At 34.4% G+C, this 16540-nt stretch overlaps 1 long non-coding RNA gene across 1 annotated transcript; it reads right to left on the bottom strand.

Moving 5' to 3' along the window:
- Positions 1 to 2943: 2943 nt before the first annotated feature.
- LOC138336851 (uncharacterized) lies at positions 2944 to 13871 on the bottom strand. Its single transcript, XR_011210476.1, has 3 exons — positions 13665 to 13871; positions 4538 to 4582; positions 2944 to 4263 (listed from the first exon to the last, which is right to left on the bottom strand). It is a non-coding gene; the product is annotated as an uncharacterized lncRNA (long non-coding RNA).
- Positions 13872 to 16540: the final 2669 nt, after the last annotated feature.

The raw sequence follows: 16540 nt of genomic DNA, 5'->3' as shown, positions 1-16540 counted from the left end.
GGAGGAGATTTTCGCTTGTACCTGGTATAATATAAAGTGAAGAATATCTATATTCCTGTCATGCTATCTTTCGTTAAGGACGCACTCAACGAAAATAAAGGAACTTTAGAATTGATGAGAAAAGGAATCTTAGTGTACAAAGAAATAGAAAAATGCAAATTTGCTTTAAGTGTAAGCAAATAGGTGTCCGATTGAAAACTTCATTATATTCTTTTTATCTCAAATGAATATTTTTTAACTTGCATTGTCAGCTTTTAATTATTTGAAAACTCGGTTATATACGAGTATATTTAAAAGTATAGCAAGGACTTTTATTTGTTTATTTAAAATGTATTAACTATGTCAATTAAGAAAGTACTGTGTATAAATGTAAGCGCATAGATGCATAAAAGTACATAAAAGTGCTGTGTATGAATATAATATATGTACACATGTACATTGTACATAGAAGAATGAAATGAAATATTTGTCAAGTCTGAAAGTGCTATGAGAGCAAGTATCTAAGTGTTGGGTATGGATGTAAGTGTATGGATGAATGGATTTAAATAATATGTGCGAGTGTAAGGATGTGGATGATGGATCAATAATAAGCATGACCATTGATAATAATTATTATTTGTACAGTACATTGTATTGATGAAAAAATCTGAATAAAATCTAATATAAGAAAAAGTTCAAAGGAAAATATTCAAACCCCTTCTTGATGGTGACATATTATTCATATTGTGTGTATTTTCTATTACAAAATTTGTTACTAGGAAATATGAGTGCTTTTGACCTAGAGTTCACTGGACAGGCATAACGACAGCGGAAAATCTGACTGCATTTCCCACGTTCATAGTGAAATAAAGGTATGTTAACATATTATGTTTTCCGTGTCGAAAATTCATTTGAGAATATATTGGTATTAAATATGTATATATTTATCCATGTTTGACGGAATTCGGGCAACTTTTGTAGAGACAGGTGTACCTCTTCCAAGCGAGCCGTTGGTTCCATTTTCCTTTTATACACAACAGACTTTCTCACAACCTACGTAACAAGTCACTACCCCTGCTCGATTCGTTCTGAAAAGCGGCTACCGGCGTACGCCGGTCACGTGACTGGGCGACGACTGGGCGATCTGGCGAAAAAGCATAACCGGCGTATCCCATCATGACGGAAATTTCTTTAGAGCTTTAGTAACATTTTGATTTTTGCATCAAACACAATCAAAGACTGAATTTAAGTTGATCTAATAGATAGCATGGTATTCTAATTTAGTTAATATTATGTTATGGTAAACATTAATTACGCTAAACTTACTGTTAGCACGAGTAAGAAAAATACTTCTACATGTAGGCTTACAGCTTTTATTTTTGACAAACTAAAAGCGATTGCATAGTCGGCGCATGTGCGTGGTTGTGTCTGTTTGGTAATGAATGAGTGATTGTTATTCAGAGTAATGGTAGATTTAAAGCTGACAATGCAAGTTCAAATTATTAAAATGATTTTTTTAAAATAAGTATACTCGTTGTTCAAGAATCGTTTATGAGACATTCCCCGGTTGAGAACAGCCATTTTTGTTTTACATTCCGACGACTCACCGACCCCTATGTAAAGCGCGTGAATCGACACACGTGCGCTCATTCATGTACCCATACACCTAACAGTCCACAGTATATATCACCTACAAATAGGTAAACAAAACCCTCACCTGTAAAAACTATATGGGACTTTTTTTAGCAAGAAAACATGTCAACTCCTCTAAGTTGTCATTTAGATGTTTCTCAAAATAAAATTCCAACGCAAGTGAATAGAAATCCAAACAATAATCCGTCCACATATCTCCACGTATATCATCGTACTCGATGCACTCAACTGACCATGTACACGTGACTACGTACCTGACCCGAACGAGCGACAACTATCAAGGACACACACGTGTCGATGTGCATGTACGTTTAAAACTTGGTGTATATTGAAGTGTTTTATTAGTTCGTATTGGACATATGTTGGGATATAGCTGACAACACATTCATCTATTACTTCAATGGAATATTGTCAGGTGAGTGCAGTGTTTATTTTCAATTTGACATTGTTATTTGCAATACCGGGGCATGTGTATCTGAGACAAGACATGTTTAGAATGACACACGTGTGTCAAGTGTCCCGTGCTTTATATAGGGGGTTGGCCAGTCAAGGTTGAAAAATGGCTGCCACTTCCTTAGATACCACACTGTCATAACTAGGGGATGTCTCAGAAACAATTTTTGTATTCGTTAATATACTTTTTTTTAATTTCAAATGCATGTTTTTAACTTGCATTGTCAGCTTTTTAATAATATAATCATATTATGTGTAATTGGAAACAAGAGGCACATGGGCTTTAACGGTCACCTGAGTTAGAATATATAATGAATCAAATAACGAAACAAATTAAAGACATATAAATACTATATGCTGGGCCTTGAAGTTGGTCAGTGATTTATAAATTTGACTTTTTAGTCTATGAAGAGTATTTGCTTCCATCAAACTTGTGAACTTAGAAGTATTTTTTGAAATTTTAATCATTTTGACCCCGTTTCGTCCTGCCCCTCTGGTCCCCCAGGGGGTCATCGAGGACTGATATGGATGTTAAAATGCTATATCTTAGGCTAATAATTCTAACCAAGTTTGACTCATTTTCAAAGAAAATTGAGCAAAGAAAGCTCATAAATGTGTTTTCCCTATATAAACTATAGTAAACTTGACCCCCTCCACAGGGGGAAACGTGAGACCCCAGGGTCATATAATTCACAATTTTTGTAAAGGACCTTAAGACCTTTCTATCTGTGAAGAGTATTTGATTCTACCATATATGTGAGTAGAGAAGAAGATTTTTGAAATTTTACTCAATTTTACCCCTTTTGGCCCCTCCCACAGCCCCCTGGGGGTGGGGACCATATAATTTACACTTTTGATTGATCTTATGCCTTAGAAGGTTTGGCAATATTTCATTGAAATTGCTTCAGCAGTTTTGGAGAAGAAGTCGAAAATGTAAATTGTTTACGGACATACGACGCACGACGGACGACGGACGACGACGGACAAAAGGCGATTAGAATAGACTTCGTCTCAGGTGACCTAAAAAACGATATTTCAGTAAGAAATTTAGCTTTCAAATAGTCGTATATTTCATTACCGGGCCAAGAACTTTAGGAAATTCATAAATTATTAGAGTTAAATATCAATAGGATTCCGTGACTGGCTAATGTCATGTTGTTGTTTCGCCTTTTGGAAAATGAACACACACACCACCCCTTCTCATTTTTTCTTCATCGTGCATGCTACACTGTATGATATCCTTTCGACGGCCGGCAGGATTCGAACTTGACTCAATTTTGATAGTAGGTTATTACAAATGCCATCTATGAAAGCAGTTTGCATCTAGATTTCGGTTTGATGCCATTTTCACGATGATAACAAACAGCACACACTACAAACAAGTAAAAACAGTCACCGGAAGTCCCCTAAAGGTCACCACGCACGGGTCATGGAAGGCAGAAACCTGCGCGTGGGACTTGTTTTTTTTTTTTTTTTTTTTTTTTTGAAATCGGTGCTATTTTCCCCTTCCTTTCCCCTTTCTCTCTATTTTCTCTTACTTTGATATCTCTTCTATCAGTTTTATAGCACGGGTACAGTCAGGGATGTTAGTTATATACGTTGTATAGCACGGGTACAGTCAGGGATGTAAGTTATATATGTTGTAGGTGACGGGTACAGTGAGGGATGTAAGTTATATATGTTGTATGTGACTGGTACAGTGAGAGATGTAAGTTATATATGTTGCATTTGACGGGTACAGTCAGGGATGTAAGTTATATATGTTGTAGGTGACGGGTACAGTCAGGGATGTAAGTTATATACGTTGTACAGTACGGGTACAGTCAGGGATGTAAGGATTTTGTATGTGACGGGTACAGTCAGGGATGTAAGTTAAATAAGTTCTTATTAGAGCATTTCAAATTAATATAAATGATTTATCAAAACACAAACACTTGTGGGGGGAGGAAGCTTCTATGGTGAGCTTCAGCAGGATTTAATAGCGATTTACTACAATGAAATCGACACGGACGTGAACAAAGGGATGATTGTTTTTGTATCCTGTCGAATGGTCCAGTTGAGATGGGTACGACCTAGCTTCTCTGGGAAAAGACGCACTCCATGCACTCCGTCCAATACACACACGTTCAAACACTGAACTATGTTCAGATGACATCAATGGAATGTGGCGAAGATATTCTGGAAAATGACAATAGTGCAAGAACTATTTTAATACAGGGTTGAGTTGGAGAGGGGCGGGGTATTGAGACCGAAGACCCTACTTACAAACACCAGTACAAGGAAAAGATACAATTACCCTATCCACCCGACCGATTACGTATTTAAAGTTATGTGTCGTAATTGGGCGGAAATTGACATGTTTTATTTTCCTCAGTGATATATTGAAAACCACCAGATTTGATTAATTAAGCCGCTAAAATCATTCAAATAAACAAACAAACATGTATGTTACCTTATATGCACTGTAAATTCTTGTTTGTATGCCTTTTGTCTTTACCTAGAAACATACATGCAGAAATCAATTTATCATTACTAATAACAATATTATTAAAAATGTGAAATGTATTTGTAGACCACAACCTGGCTTCATGGTCTGACCGTATGCACATATTTTACTGTATTGTACATAAAAACATAATGACTTTTAGCAGCACTGCCAAAAATCATTTTCAGCTCTTAGCTCTACTTGTAAAATTAAAATATACGTTGTACGTATTGTAATTATCAAAATGTTGGTAATGTGCGATGGCGAATAAAATATTGAATGTTCTTATTGCTTCGTGAGTATGAAAATTACGGCACACATGACTTTAACCCCGCTTCCCCCACACGTGTTCATGTACCCATAATAAATACTTAAAGTTATATGGGCCGTAACTGGCCGAAAATTTTGACATATTATTTTTTCTTCAATTATCCATTTAAAACCATAAGTTTTAATGAATAAAGCTGTGAAAATAATTCAAATGGACAGACAAACATATATGATGTCTTATAAACGTTAGTTAGAACACATAGGTTATGTACTGTGAAATTCTTGTTTTTTAAGCCTTATACATGTTTTGATGAAAACATACCTTCAGAAATCACTTTACAATAATTAATAATGCTGTACAAATGTGAAATGAAATTGATTGTAGAGAACAATGTGGCTTCATGGTCTGACCTTATGTACTCATTTCACTACACTGAAAATGTTAAAGGCCCACTACCTTTCCGAAACGATTTTTGATTTTTTAAAGGTAGGTTTCGCCAAACCAAATAAATATTTTTTGTGAAATTCGATAAGCGGAAGAAACGATGAAAATACATATTAGAATATCTCAATTTAATTTCTTTATGTGTTTGTGATTGAACAAATGTGTCTTGAATCCAAAATTGAAGGAAATCCTTGATTTATTACGGTGTCCGTCAGACAAAATAATATGCAAATGAAGCTGCGATGGATTGTGTTGTCGAAGTTTGGCGCATGCGCATTGTCACGCACTTAAAGTAAACAAAATGGCTGAACGAAAGTGTGTGAGATGAAAAAAATATATCTGAATCGGCAACAAAGTGGAGGAAATTATAATGGATTCGGTAGCACCCTAGGATATCTATAGGGAATTGAATTCAGAGATGGCATGTAGCAATAGAAGAAACAGAAGCCACATCTCAAGCGGAACTTGCCGGGATCTGTTGGGACTCGTTTAACGGCACTCATGTAACGGCATTACACGTGGTGAGTTAAATTTCAACACATATGCCAGCGCACAAACAACCGCAGACTAACTACATGTATATTTGGTGTACAAAGTTAGCGAGCGTATGTAAGTAACATGAAGTGTTCTAGATTATATGATATGTATAAACAGTCCCTCGCACTTCGATTTGTTGTTGTTTTTTAACTAAACATGCCGTGGCAAGACTGTCACTTCTATTTGACATTTTGTTGCACGCTTCCGTTTGTTGCTGCGGCCTCGTTTTGGAAAAAATACGTCATGTTCTATGTAAAGCTTGACTTCGCTCTATTTTTAGAGGAGTATTTTCCTGGTCAAGCTAGGCAACTGACCACCCATATCGTTCGCTGTATGCATTGAAAATGATCTGTAGATTATATCTATGTATAGGATAAATTTCAATTTCGTAGTCTTTATATTTCATTGGGCGAAACCTACCTTTAAATGGGAATGTAAAACGAGATTAATAATTTTGTCGCGAGGCAAAAGTTATTAACTTAACGTTAATACTACACTTATTATCCCCTCATAAACAATTTAATTAAAATAAATAAAATGTTAATTTTCATAACGCGGGTCGTCTTATATTTCCCCCCGTCGTCCTAGCCTAAATACCGCGCGGTAGTTGACTATCACTGCGGCAGACGGTAAAACAGCGAAATGACTCTCCACTGTTATCATATATTACGAAGGAAATCTTGCATATGTTTGGTGTTGTAACCTCATCTTAGGCCATCGGTATATATTTTCTGAGGTAATTAATGTTTTTAAGAAATATTTATATTTTGCTCCGGAAAGGTAGTGGGCCTTTAATATAATGATTTTTGGCAGTACTGCCAAAAATCATTTTCAGCTCTTATTTGTACATGTAAATTAAAACCTGTGGATTGAAAGTGTTGTAATTCTCAAAATGTTGGTAACTTTTGGTGTTGAATAACATATTAAAAGCTCGTCTTGATTCGTGAGTATGAAAAATACGGCACATATAACTTTAAATGTTTTATAGCACGGGTACAGTCAGAAATCTTTTTTATATGACTGCGAGTTTTCCCGTTTTCTGATTGATCTAGACGATCGGTCAGGTCTTTAAAAATGCAATGTCAACCTGCAACCGATTAAAACCTGTTCAGAGATTGCCATTGCAAATCCGGTAACCTGTGATCAAAAGACACTGGAAATTCCATGTCTATTACATTTTTGACCAATCAAAATAGAGCATCGACAATCATAGAGAAATAGACGCCATCATGGAAAATATTATACACATTTTATGTAGCTGTATGTTATATTGTTAAGAAGCATAGCAAAAGTACTAAAAGTTTATAAATATTATTTTTTTATTAGTCGTTGTGCTGTCCTTGTTTCAAAGTTTTATTTCAAACAGCAAAGCTTGTATTATAGGCATCATTTCATATAAAAAAAAAACAATTATTGACTTTGTGTAGGTTAATACAAGAAATTTTTAAACCTGCGATAGCTGATAAACACACAAAAAGTCAATATTTCTATATCTTATATACAGTCAGAGATGTAAGTTAAAACTATATGTTTGGTACAGTCAGGGATGTAATTATAAGTTATATATGTTTGATAACACGGGTACAGTCATGGATGTAATTATATATCATATGTTTGATAACACGGGTACAGTCAGGGATGTAATTGTATATAATATGTTTGATAGCACGGGTACAGTCAGGGATGTAAATTATATATTTTGTAAAGCACAGGTACAGTCAGGGATGTAAGTTATTTATGTTGTATAGTACATCTTTAGACAAAGACTTAATTTAAATGTGTTGTATAGCATGAGTATAGTCAGGGGTGTAAGTTATACGATTTCTTTTCTTTATTATCTGTTTACATTATCTACAAAGTGCCATTCGAATGCACCGAAACAGTCTAGTAACTGATATCCGGTACGACCGCAGACGTCCGGTACCAGCAGTGATACGGCTACAGTCACGGATGCGCCTGACAGCCCCTACTCGACCTCACATTCATATTACCTGTCCCCAAGACTTTTCTAATCGATCAATATGGATGTGCATGGCTGCATCGACCTAGTTCTACCTTGTGTGGAAACCATTATGGGGTTCATTTGAAGAAAAAAAATAATCGCGAACTGTCCAATGAGTGAAAACTTCCTAACTGTTTGCGATAAATATCATAACCTTTATGTTTCTATAAAACTTCTCTGTACAACTGATCTGAATATTTTTAAGCTGATGATACCAATCTTCGCACTCTATTAAAGATCCGCTTGTCAAGACCGTATGCTGATATCAATCGTTGTGATTGGTCCGCTTTAAAAGCTCTCACCTAAGGACAAGACTCGACTTGTACACGCTGTATGGGATGTCGATATACAGTACGTTGGATATTGGTACACTGGATATCAAACTATCATACTTATACATCTTTAATATCCATACTACCAGGGAACAAAATCATCGTAATATTAGTATTATTACCTACAAAAATGGTATGTATCATATTTTACATAAAATTATCATGTGTTTTAATTGAAATATTATTGATTATCCGTGTACACATAGTGAATAATGAGCCATTAAGAGATATTGTTTTTAGAATACAGTATCACCAGAGAGGAGGAGATTTTCGCTTGTACCTGGTATAATATTTTAAGTGAAGAATATCTATATTCCCGCAATGCAATCTTTCGTTTATGACGCACTCAACGAAAATAAAGGAACTTTAGAATTGATGAGAAAAGGAATCTTAGTGTACAAAAGAAATAGAAAAATGTAAATTTGCTTTGAGTGTAAGCAAATAGATGTCCGATTGAAAACTTGAAAATGATTTGTTAACAATAAGACAAAATTATATATCATAATTAAAGAAGTGGCCATCCACCTAATAATTCGCAATAGTAGCCAGTATCTAAGTTTCAGGTCGTTAAAACAATCAGCAAACTATGTAAACCTTTCTACTTTAATGCTTGTTTACCATATACAAAGTACCATGAATATCATATGAGCCAATAGTACTTAGAAAATAAATTTTACTGATTTTAAAATGTACAATAAACAAGATATCGTCCATATATATACTTAGCCTTTCACAATTACCAATTTCTGACTAAATGGTTATAATCCATGTAGAACTCTATGGCTAATAGCGATTTAAAGGTTTTACCACTGTTTCCCCTATTGAGTCCGCCCTCCCTGCTCCAAGGGGGTCAGAGCCAGAATTCATACAAACTCTGCTCCCCTTCCCCATCGGATGTTTCTGGCCAAATTTGATTACAATCCATGCAGAACTCTAGGACTAGTAGCAATTTAAAGGATATACCTCTATTTCCCTACTGGTCAAATGGTCAAGTATGAACCTATTTTTAACAATTTCATTTTTTAATTTTACACCTGTTTAGGTTCTTGTTAACAAAAATATTTTTTAATCATTTGAAAATTAGGACGACTGAAGATAACGAAAATTTATGAAAAATCTACAACTGGTAAAGTTGTCTACTAAATATAAATCTATTAGCATGACCTATTGTTAAAAATAAAGATAAATGGAGTACGTGCTTACATGACAGTATTACTTAATATTGTTATATTTACAGGTTCATGTATTAAAAACATAAATTTAAACAGGTGTGCGATCTCAAGCGCTTTCGAAGCGTCGATGTTTATCGGGAGATCATGTATACATATATAGAAAAATCCATACGGACGAAAAATATACACACAAAATAAAAACAATATAACGACTGACTAACGTTGGCGCTTTCGTTGCATCGAAAGGAGCTCTTCAGACATTTTGGAGAGCTCCCTTCAGAGCAACAGCGCTAGCGTAAGTCAGTCGTTACTGTTTTTTTTCTTTTTTTTTTTCTATATATATTCATGATTTAAGCATGAGACCAAATCAATTGTTCGCGAGACGATGGTGAATAAAACACGTAGTGTTTTTTTCTTCTAATGTTTATTATAATCATTATAGGATATATAATAAGGATTTCCTATATATCATTATACAGTCAATGGGCAAGTATTCTTCACCATATATTTGGACTTTTTTCCATTGACCATATTTTGTTTGATGGAATTTTGCACGTACAGAGATCATTAACTACCATTTTCTACGACAGCATTTTCATAATTGACCGTTTTATGATATTAGTATTCATTCACACAGGTAAACACTTGAGACGCCATTTCCCTGTTTACCCATACTAAAAGTTTGTTGAAATTTTGGTATCAGAATTTTCAATAATATTAAGAACGCAAAGGAACAAGTGATTTTTTGTGAATCTAGAGAAACAGGTTTACAAAGAATTATGTATTGAATGTGTTTAATGAGCATATGTACAATCGATATGTTTAACGAGTATGTACACTCGATTTTAAATCTCGTTATTTAGCTGGGTTTTTTTCACCATACATAGAGAAGTAAATCATGGCCTGGTGGTAATTATTCTATAACGCGGTGTCATTCGTAACTGATTGACCTTTAATAACCCTAGATAAAGGGGTTGTTGCGTACATGCAGTGCGCATTCCTAAAACAGCTATAAAATGGATAATCTGCTAAGTAATATTATCAGATTAAATTTTCAACGGTAAAAAAATTGTATTTCGAAATGTAACATAGATGAAAATGTCACCTTTTTACAAATGTAAGAAAGGCACTTTTTCAAAATGGCCACTAAATTGGTCCTTTCTTTAAATTCGTGTATAACAAATTTATAAACAATAGAAGTTTATCGTTGTGACTTATTTCCTATATGGTAACTGGCTACAAATAGAGAAAATACCTTTTTTAAATCACAAAACCTCTCTGATTAATGAAATTAAAATAGCAACAAAACAAAATACCCCAAAACACAACAAAGAGGATGTACCTTAAATTATGTTACGTATTCAAAATATATTACCTTCTGATATGTGTTCGCAACGAAAAAGATATTTGGAATTTTAAGACGTACAATGTAGAGTTTTGTTGTATAGAATGGAAAATTAATATATTGATTCTGCCAAAAAAAAACATTGAGTTTGAAATGACGCCAACACTCCAGTCATATTAAGAGGACATTATTTATAGACACTGAAATGTTCCATTCTTTTCAAGACATACCGATCATGATCCCTTTACGCTTCATCATATTTATTTAATGGTACAATGTTGACTAGATTTGGGGTTTTACTATTGTGCCTATAGTTATAGATGCCGTAATTTCCATACTCACAAATTAAGAAGAGCTTTTTAAAATATTTTATATCTCTAGTGGCTGCCAAAGCGTTTAATAATAATAGATTCTTAATGATCAACTACCTTTCCAAAACGGTTTTAATTCTTAAAATGGTAATTAATATGAATGTTGTAGAGTTGCAAGAGTAATTTACCGTCAATACTACACTCACCATCATCTTATTAACAATTTAATAAAAATGAATAAAATGTTACTTTTCATAACGCGGGTCGCCTAATTTTTACCGACATCGTCTTAATTACCGCGCGTTAGTTAAATAAATATCTCTTGTTAACATTGATCACGAAATCTTTGTTTGGTCATGTAACCTCCTCTTAGGCCATCGATATATATTTTCTTTTCTTATCGTTGTTTTTGTGAAACTTTTAATTTTGTTTCGGAAAGGTAGTGGGCCTTTAACGAGTGTTTTCTCTGTAACAGCAACAGATTTTGTTTTCAGAATAAAACCCCGAAAATCAAAGTCTACTTGACCGTTGTATGCGTCATTCAACAGTTAATTATTTTGAAATAATACATTTTAACTGCGAATCTAATGAATGGAAAACAAGTCAGGCTTTTCAAAATCGTTTGATCTCTGATTTCAAACCCAGATCAAGTTTCACAGGGACTACTCTTTAAAAACAATTGCCATAAGCCAATTATATAGTATTATTTTTTTGTAATGTATTTGATAACATTCGGAGGAGAAGCCTATCAATTACATATACATGTACATCATTCCATTACAGTATCATAGTTCTCAGGGTTATTTTTATTAGCATTGCTAAAACATATTGGAAATAAGCGAATGTATGCCAATTAGTCACATAAATTGTGTTGTAGTTAAGATGTACCTTAATTGCATTATCCAGGCCCGTACCTGATACTACAACATTCCTATACACAATTATGTAGACCGGCAGTAGACCTGCCTATTCCGTCTTTGCATATTTCATACTTGCTAGTTGGTATCCATTGTGACCTTACTATTTTGTGGGCGCACTTCACGTCGTTTTTTGTGTGAAAAGTATGACGTTACGCTCGCAAACACATGACGTCATAATAAATACTTACCGACAAGGACAGATAACTCTATAATATGCAAATGCAAAATATTATTAGTTTTTTCCCTAATGTATATGTTACGAAGAAAAAAACAAATAATATAGGCAGGTTTAGCGGACTAAATGCTTTGAGAAAAAATTAAATTTTCAATTATTTTGATACTGCTAATACTTTCATCCTAATACAAAGTAATCAAATCATGACCATGAGATATCCATTAAAATTCCCTACAACCGAAATTATGACTATATAACATAACCTTGGGAATTATCGGTACGACTACAATTACATCTACTTGTCTATAATTACCATACATGAAGAACATTGTCGATAGACTCTAACATGCAATTATAGGATTAACTTTACCAAGTCGATTTTTATATCGGGGACATCATTTTCTGGGGGCGTCCACACTGGTATCAAGTTAAGATTTTTTTCTACTAGGGGCAACCTAATAAACCAGGGATAGATTTTCACCCGGTATTAACCTTAAATCCTCTGAGTAACTATTCATTGCAGATAATCGTATTGATTGAATCAATCAATTTTCTTCTGAATTAGGTGTAAAAATATTATTTGTAGTGATTAAATTGGCGAAAATGAGTATGAATGTACAGTCTGAATAAGAGTTTTATTAAGGACTGGCAGACTGACCGAGGTTAACCTATTCCATATCGGCCACACAACTTTCTGTGATCGATGTTATGACATAATATCACCTTTCAATAATGGTGTAAAGTAAGAAACTTTTATAACTGAAAATAAATGCTAATTCCTGTCTGCTTATAGAGAAAAATACCATTCGTTAGCGGTGTACATAGTATCTTGAAACGACCCTGGATGTACGACATTGATTTAGTCACACAAACAAACCAAAAACTATAATACATGTTGATGGTATTCAATACCGGTAATTCGGGAGTTCGATAATACTGTAAAAATGCTTTATCTCTTCACGTGAGAGGTAAACCTACGACGCACATCAGCATATTACAACTGTATGACGACAGTTTTCAGATAAAAAATGAAATCGAAGTAAGGGATTTCTGAATCACTATGCTAAATATATCTAATGTGTGTATTGATGGAAACAGTGTTTTATAATATGTCATCAAGTGATCCCTTTTCAAAGCAAAGTTCAATAACTTTTTATAATATTTTGCCCACACTTTCATCTTTCCTCCAATACATAGTTAATTTGTATATTTATGCTTAACAGCATATAGTTATAGTTAGCTTATGTCATGGCGCGGTGTCCGTCGTCCGTCCGTCCGTCTGTCCTTGGTCCGTCCGTCAACATGTCCTTTAAATCGCTACTTATCAAAGAGTTCTTCATGGATTCTAACCAAATTTCGCCAGAAACGTCCTTAAGGAGTGAAGTTAATTTTAATATAAATTTTGGCTCGACTTGAATTCGGAGTTATGTCCACTAATGTTGCTGAAATGTTACATGATCTTGATATACAATTGACAACATCTATAAAGCACTTTCTCAAAATGATACGCGTTATTTATTTATACATTTAATTTTATCTTTTGTATTTCTTATCACACTTTTATCTGTGATGATGAACATTTTACCCTTGTGATACTGGTGTTGTCCATATCAATGTCCGGGTCGATGTATAGGTCGATGCGCTATCACGTCATTCGGGTTCATCACTCCGGACCTAAGTGTTGTCGATTCGGATTCCGATGTAGACGACAAACTTTGGGCAACAGATATATTTTAATTTTCATTTCAAAGTACCCCGTATGTGGTATTTGCATATTATAGAGTTATCTGCTCTTGTGGGTACTTATTGAATGTGACGTCATGTATATCCGAGGGTAACATCATATGTGTCAGAAAAAATGTTTTCGCTCACAAAATAGTGACGTCATAATGACGACCAATCCGCAACGGCAATAATTCTTCGATATGCACGGAATACACAAACAGTGTCAAAGGAGAAGGGACGTTAAGACTCGAATATGGCCGCAAAATTAATTCTGCAGTAAAGAACAATATATTTTTCCCATATAACAGTTGAATACATTTGCTAACACATTACATCCAGAAAATATCCCGCATGTGCCAATTATGTTCACTATGACGTCATCAACATGCCGTTTCCCACCATTTTTCACAAAAATCTTTGAAAAATCATGCTATTTAGTTGTTTTCTCTTAAAATAAATGTGGCCGCCTTCGTGGAGCAGAAAGGGATTTTCACACGGAGTGTATCGTGTATTTACGCATATCCATGCAAAATATAAAGTTGCTCCAAGGTGGCGGCCAAATCCATTTCAAGCCTTTTCTTACCTAAAGATGATGAATTTCTAGCAAAATTTGGCGAGAAGAGGAAAATCATCAATTTGATGACGTCATAGGTTGAGCACATATCGTGTACATGGTTATAAAAAGTTATGTTTTGATGAATGGCAAGTATGAGAGTATTTATTGATGTGAAATTGATGTGGATCAGAGTTAATATTTTTCGGCCTGAAAAATTAAGGCCAAATACGGGTCCTATTATATCTACTCGCTTACAAAATAATGACGTCACAATGGAGACCAATTCGGAACGACAATAATTCTTCGATATGCATGGAATACACTAACTGGGTCAAATTTAGAGAGGTCACACAAATCGGAAATAGTCAAACAGAGTATATATATAACACAGATTAAAACAAGAAGTAGATGTTATGTAATAACATGAAATACTAAAATAAGGATTTAAAATTTAACACATAACAAGATACCAATATTGAAATCCAGTTGTAGTCCATCAATGATTTATACTGTTATAAAGTTCAAAGAAATGCCTTCTGCATTCTACCTTGAAAGTGTTCAGGGATGATTTTTCCGTGACTCTTGCAAACACTATTCCAATGTACTGGACTATTAAATTTAAAAGAATTTCCGAACTTGGCTGTTTTATGTCTTGTTAAAACAAATTTCTCTATTGTGGATGACCTTGTTTAAATGGGATGCACACTACTGACTTGGATGTTACAATATAGGTAGGCAGGACACAAATTATTCATAATTTTATACATTAAGACATAATAATTGAATTCAACTCTATGGGTGAAAGGCAATTTGACAAATGGTTGTTCACTGGGAACACTATAATCTGCACATGAAATAATTCGTAGTTTATCTCAAAATATTTGTGTTTGTATAACCCAAAAATAGATTGTCGTCGATCATCAGACATAAAAGCCAATTAACATAGACGGACTTCCTCGGGTCAATGCGTGCATTCGGAACTACACATGAAAACTCTTTTGTGACTAAGATTATGAAGAATAGCGATCTATATATTATCCGTCTAACGATATCTTACCTTTTAACGTTAAAATCAGGATAGTATAGTCGATAAATGAAGTATTTGTCGATATTGTACTTAGTTCGGTTTGCCGAAAGCTTGATACCGGGTGAAAATCAAAGTTTGTACGGTAGGTGTAGGACCTAGTTTCGACATAATAGAAAAAATAATATTGTCAGATCTTTGAATTTAGCTAGGCTAATACAACATGAAGCAACATGTATCTTTTGTCACATAACCCAAGCTAACTTCACATCTGGTCCATACATGTATGTTGTGACAAGTCTCCGCTAATAAAACCATTCCACGTGTGCCCGTCTACTGTTTACGTAAGCTCTTTACAATAAGTCGACTTTCACACGCGCCAATCAATTGATTAACTGTGTTATTTGTATGCTTTTCCGACAGTGATTGTCGGATACCCGCTGTGCTTGTCATAAAATCACTGACCCGATAAGTTTACAGGTAAAGCTGGGATAAACGAGTGGAATCCATGTTAAATATATGGAACTTGAACTCTCTATTAGGTCTCAATAATGCAAAACTAGTATTCAAACAGGAGGATGTAACTAACTGGTATAGACAAATGTGGAACGACTCTGGTCAAGACAACAGAAATAAACTTAGGACCTACCGAACGTATAAAAATAATCTTGCTCCGGAACCATATGTGACGTTAATAATGAACTATAAACATCGACAAACCTTAGCCAAATTTCGCTGTGGGAACTTGAAACTTAAAGTAGAGACGGGACGGTATTCTCATCCTGTTATACCTTTACAGGAGAGAAAATGTACATTGTGCAATTCAGGCTCTATAGAAGATGAGACTCATTTTCTGATAGATTGTGACTTTTATTCAGATTTGAAACTTTCTCTGTACAACAAAGCATCTTTTTATTTACCAAACTTCACAAACCTTGATTCTTCTCTTAAATTACAATTTCTTATGCAGAATACGAACCTTCAATCCACGTTAGCGGCCACATTATATAACATGTACAGACGAAGATTATGTTTTGATTTTGTTTAATAATAATATGTACTAGTACATGCTTTTAAGAATCCCAACCTAGATAACGATACTGATCAGGTATCTCCTTACCGATATACGATAGAACAGACACCATTTAACGATCGT

The sequence above is a fragment of the Argopecten irradians genome, chromosome 12, assembly GCF_041381155.1.
Source record: "Argopecten irradians isolate NY chromosome 12, Ai_NY, whole genome shotgun sequence".
Classification (NCBI taxonomy): Eukaryota; Metazoa; Mollusca; class Bivalvia; order Pectinida; family Pectinidae; genus Argopecten; species Argopecten irradians.
Note: the sequence above shows the minus strand (reverse complement) of the source record. Positions and strands in the feature narration are given on the sequence as shown.